This window comes from Bufo bufo, chromosome 1, assembly GCF_905171765.1.
Source record: "Bufo bufo chromosome 1, aBufBuf1.1, whole genome shotgun sequence".
Lineage (NCBI taxonomy): Eukaryota > Metazoa > Chordata > Amphibia > Anura > Bufonidae > Bufo > Bufo bufo.
Window position 1 is genome coordinate 653,922,734 of NC_053389.1, and position 6,194 is coordinate 653,928,927.

Sequence of the window (6,194 nt, forward strand, 5' to 3'; positions counted from 1 at the left end):
CATTTTCTTATATTTTTTTTGCCATTCATCATGCTGGATAAATAACATGATAATTGTATAGTACAGAGTGTTACGGATGCAGCAATATCTATTACACTGATGAGCAAAAGGGTAACAATGTTTTGAACTTTTGACTTTCAGGCTCCATATCTCACCATCCACTACAGCTTTAAATGTGAGACTGCCATCATTTCATAGACAATCATCTTGGCTATCTCATACATAAATTAGACTTGCAACTATTTTGCATATGATTAGTTATGCAGATTCTTGTCATGTAACTGCATTGTCACTGTTTTGCTCCTGGTGGTGGAACAGTCTTTTTCTTCTTGTATACTACAAATTACAACCTGTTCTCACATTCCCTAATAGCTCAGTGTGTTATTAGGTTGATTCCCAAGCGAAATGTCACTGGTTAGAATCCAGGAGCAGCCATGAAGATTTCTCAAGAAAAGAGAAAATACATCATCCAGCTCATCGATAGCGGTATCTCGGCCAAGAAAATTGCCAAACTGGATCATGTAAGTGCCATGACAGTTGGAAGAATATGAAATGAAGTCCATCCGTCCATTCTCAAGCCAAGAGGTGGATGTCCAGGCAAAATATCGGAGTCATCAAGTCGGCTCATCACAAGGTCTAACAAACATGGCAGTGGAAGGGGCTCACATGCTTCATAATAGTGAGATCACAGATGTCTGTTCGACACTCATTACACAAGTCTGGAATGGTGGCCCGAAAGAAGGTGAAGAAGCTCTGACTTCAATATCGTCATAAGAAGCGTCGGCTTGAGTTTGAAAAAAAGTACAAATAGTGGACAGTAGCAGATTGGAAATAGGTGATTTGGAGCGATGTGACGAATGTCAATAGACTGGGCTCTGATGGGTATGAAAGAAACATGGGAAACAAGGGCTAATGGATCGAGAAATTAAAGGAACTGTCAAGTTCTGTGGAGGAACTGATGATATGGGGTTGTTTCACAGCCAAAGGCGTTAGATACTTGACCAGGATTGATGGTGGTCTCGATGTTGAGCTATATGTGAGTATCTTACAAGACAAGTTACTTTGTACACTCGAGTACTATGGGTATGAAAAGGACGACATAGTATTCCAGCAGGACAACGGCCTAAAGCAGACGTTGAGTTTGGCAAAGAAATGGTTCAATGACAAGCTGTCACGGCTGTAAGTGAGCAACTAGAGCATACACAGAAAATAGAGCCACTGACCGGACCCAAACTAGGGAGCATAAAGGGTGACCCCTGTCAGACCCTCAAAGCTTTCCCTATGCTGCTAAGCACATACCCGGATCCTAATGGTGGAACGAGGCATGCCCGCGTACCTAAGACTGATGACCACTGTAACCCCTACAATAGTGGAAGGGGCACGGCCACCGGTGCCCTGCTCAGTATATGGAGGGAACCGTGGTCGCCTCGGATCCGGTCAGAAAACAAACAGATACACTACAATGTCTGCACACTTAGCTGAAGGTGCTGCGGCAGCAGAGAAGACGGATCCAAAGACAGGTGGCAATATCCGGAGTACTTGCTGCAGCAGAACAAAGGTCCAGTGAAAAGATAGCATACAAGAGAAGATACTCAAGCAAGAGCTACAACTCAAATGAGAAATATAATCCACACTCTACAAAAGGAGGAGGGGTGATTTAAAGGTAGAGAAATCAAACATAGGAGGAACAGCTGGAAGGAAGGAAACAGAAAGTAATGACCTCATCCCAGGGGCGGAGAAACAGAGCAGTGAGAACTCCTCTAAGCTCTGGTAGTGACATCATCACAGGGGTGGAGAAACAGAGCTGTGAGAACGTCTCAAAGCTCTGGTAGTGACACAAGCAGAGGTGCTGGATTGGCCCCCACAGTCCCCGTACCTCAACCCGATCGAACACTTGTGGGTAGAGTTGAAGAAAAAGCTGTATTTATACCCAGCTAAGTCGACCAGTATGCACCAACATTTGGAATGTGTAGAAGAGACCTGGGAACAGATTTTGGTCGAGACATGCTTGAATCTGATTGAGAGCATGCAGAAGGATCCAGGCAGTGTTGAAAAGCAAAGGTGGATTTCCAAAATAATACAAATAAAAATTTTGAAGTTTAGTAGCAAAATAGTAACAATGCAGTTACATGACTAGAATCTGCATAACTAATCATGCTAAATAGTTGCAAGTCCAATTTATGTACGAGATAGCCAAGATGATTGTCTATAAAATTTTGGTAGCTTCACGCTCAAAGCTGTAGTGGATGGTGAGATAGGGAGTCTGAAAGTCAAAAATTCAAAGCATTACATAGTAACATAGTACATAAGGCCGAAAAAAGACATTTGTCCATCCAGTTCGGCCTGTTATCCTGCAAGTTGATCCAGAGGAAGGCAAAAAAAAAACCTGTGAGGTAGAAGCCAATTTTCCCCACTTTATGGGAATAAAAAATTCCTTCCCGACTTCAATCAGGCAATCAGAATAACTCCCTGGATCAACGACCTTTCTCTAGTAGCTATAGCCTGTAATATTATTACGCTCCAGAAATACATCCAGGCCCCTCTTGAATTCCTTTATTGTACTCACCATCACCACCTCCTCAGGCAGAGAGTTCCATAGTCTCACTGCTCTTACCGTAAAGAATCCTTTTCTATGTTTATGTACAATCCTTCTTTCCTCCAGACGCAGAGGATGTCCCCTCGTCACAGTCACAGTTCTGAGGATAAATAGATGATGGGATAGATCTTTGTACTGCCCCCTGATATATTTATACATAGTTATTAGATCCCCCCTCAGTCGTCTTTTTTCTAAAGTGAATAACCCTAATTTTGATAATCTTTCAGGGTACTGTAGTTGCCCCATTCCAGTTATTACTTTAGTTGCCCTCCTCTGGACCCTCTCCAGCTCTGCTATGTCTGCCTTGTTCACTGGAGCCCAGAACTGTACACAGTACTCCATGTGTGGTCTGACTAGTGATTTGTAAAGCGGTAGGACTATGTTCTTATCACGGGCATCTATGCCCCTTCTGATGCAACCCATTATCTTATTGGCCTTGGCAGCAGCTGCCTGACACTGGTTTTTGCAGCTTAGTTTGCTGTTTATTAAAATTCCTAGATCCTTTTCCATGTCAGTGTTACCGAGTATTTTATCATTTAGTATGTACGGGTGACTTGCATTATTCCTTCCCATGTGCATAACTTTACATTTGTCAGTGTTAAACCTCATCTGCCACTTATCTGCCCAAGCCTGCAATCTATCCAGATCCCTCTGTAGTAGTATACTGTCCTCTTCTGTGTTAATTACTTTACACAGTTTAGTGTCAAATGTGAAAATTTATATTTTACTGTGCAAGCCTTCTACAAGATCATTAATAAATATATTGAAGAGAATAGGGCCCAATACTGACCCCTGAGGTACCCCACTAGTGACAGTGACCCAATCTGAGTGTGTACCGTTAATAACCACCCTCTGTTTTCTATCATTGAGCCAGTTACTTACCCACTTACAGACGTTTTCTCCCAGTCCGAGCATTCTCATTTTATATACTAACCTTTCATGTGGTACAGTGTCAAATGCTTTGGAGAAGTCCAGATATACGACATCCATTGATTCGCCGCTGTCAAGTCTAGAACTTACCTCCTCATAGAAACTGATTAAATTAGTTTGACATGACAGATCCCTCACGAAGCCATGCTGATATGGCGTTATTTGCTTATTTCCCTTGAGATGCTCTAAGATAGCATCTCTCAGAAAACCTTCAAACAGTTTACCCACAACAGATGTTAAACTTACCGGCCTATAGTGTCCAGGCTCTGTTTTTGGAACGTTTTTGAATATTGGCACCACATTTGCCATGCGCCAATCCTGTGGGACATTCCCTGTCAGTATAGAGTCCGCAAATATCAGAAATAAGGGTCTGGCTATGACATTACTTAATTCCCTTAGGATATGGGGGTGTATGCCATCCGTTCCTGGCGATTTGTCTATTTTAATCTTTTTAAGTCGCTGATGTACTTCTTCCTGGGTCAGACAGGACACTTTTAATGGGGAATTTATTTTTACATTCTGCATGTCATCTGACAGTTTATTTTCCTCAGTGAATACATTGGAGAAAAAAATATTTAACAGCTTTGCTTTCTCCTCGTCGCTCTCTGCGACTCCCCCCTCATTACTCTTTAAAGGGCCGACACCTTCAGATTTATACTTTTTAACATTTATATAATTGAAGAACATTTTAGGGTTAGTTTTACTCTCTTTGGCAATTAATCTCTCGGTCTCTAGTTTGGCCGCTTTTATTAGTTTTTTACATGTTCTATTTTTTTCCTTATAATTTTTCAGTGCTTTCGTGCTACCCTCCTGTTTTAGTGATTGATATGCTTTCTTTTTGTCATTTATTGCTTTCTTTACAGTTCTATTTATCCACATTGGTTTCTTTTTGTTCCTTAACCTTTTATTCCCATACGGTATGTACCTCTCACAATGAGATTTTAGGATGTTTTTAAAGATATCCCATTTTGTGGCTGTATTTTTATTTTTGAGGACTTTGTCCCAGTTAGTTAGGCCTATGGCCTCTCTTAGTTGGCTAAATTTAGCTTTTTTGAAGTTTGGTATTTTTGTTCCTCCCTGTAGAAACGCTCTTTTGAATGATAATTGGAAGGTTATTACTTTATATAATTGGAAGGTTATTACTTTAGCCATTGTTATCCTTTTGCTCGTCAGTGTATGTGTAGTTTTTTTTTATATGTATTTTTTTTTTTTAAACAAAAATTTTAAGGAAAAACCTGTATTTTTTCATTTGGATTTTTTTTTCAGAACCCTTTAGTCCATCAAGAGACTTGTACCTACAATTGTTTGATTGCTAACATAATACATTGCATTACTTATACCTATTAGACCTTCCCTCTGTTGCTGATGGGACCCAGGGGTGCACCACCAATGAGGCCAGGTGAGGTGATCGCCTCAGACTGCACCAGGTAGGGGCAAGAGGGGGGCAATGGGCAATGAGCGCTTTCATTGTGGCAAAGGGGTTAGGTTAGAAATTGGCTTTGGGGGTTGGGGCGCCGTTTCAGTTTTCGCCTCAGGCAGCAGAAAGGCTAGGTGCACCCCTGATGGGACCTGTTGGAGTGAGCACTGACTCTGGGAGTAGAGTTGTCCCTAGACACTGCAACGGGTCATAGACTACTTTTGGCCTAGAGACTGTATTATGCCAGCCAGCCAACCATGATTAAAGCAAACCAGTCCTATGTAACATGCCAGTTTGTAGACAGCTTGTACAGCAGCACATGCAGTACTCTTGTGGGTAAAAATTTGGTAAATGTTAACTCTTTCTATTCTCAGTAGTCATTGGCATGGTCTTATTCACTTATCTACATCTGTTTGCCAATGAATTGATACCCACAGTGGAAACGATGAAATGTCCCCACTGATTATATTCATTTGGCCAAGTGTCTACTTGTACTACACCACACAGTTTTGCTAGGATAGTTTAGGGTTTTTTGCTAATAGTTCTGTTATCACTTGTAGACCACAATGATTCTAGGGTTTATTCCTAATATCTCTTGTGGTATAGGTTGTTGAAGGGTTAAATAGTATTATCTGAGGTGCTCTAAGGTGGTTTTAAAGAGATCTGTAACCTCTCCTGATATGTTTGTTTTAGCAACTAGATACATCCCCTTTAGGGCTTGTGCACACGGCAGAATTTGCCAGCAGAATTTTGTCACGGCAATTCTGAAGTTTGTGGGCCAGCGGTTTAAAGCCATGACCGCACTAGGAAGTGACATATCCCTTCCTAGACAGCGTCAGGACGTACTGTACCTAGGCGCCCACTATGACCTGATGCTGTGCAACGTCAAGTCACACACAGTGCACAGCAGGACCTGGAAGTAGACCAGGGAAGCGAGCGGTCCAGGATCTTCAGCACTGTCCGAAAGTAAATGAGGTAAGCTTCTTTATTTATTTTTTTCATGTCTGAGGTCTGATGAGGGTCCGATCTGAGGCTGCTGGAGGCTGGGTGGTCTGATAGAGAGCTTATCTGAGGCTGATGGAAGCTGGGGGGGTCAGATCTGAGGCTGATGGCGTCTGATCTGAGGCTAATGCAGGCTGGGGGGTCTGATCTGAGGCTGATGGAGGCTGGAGGGTCTGATGAGGATCTGATCTGTGGCTGATGGAGGTTTGGGAGAAAACTGATCTGAGGCTGATGGAGCTTGGGGGTCTG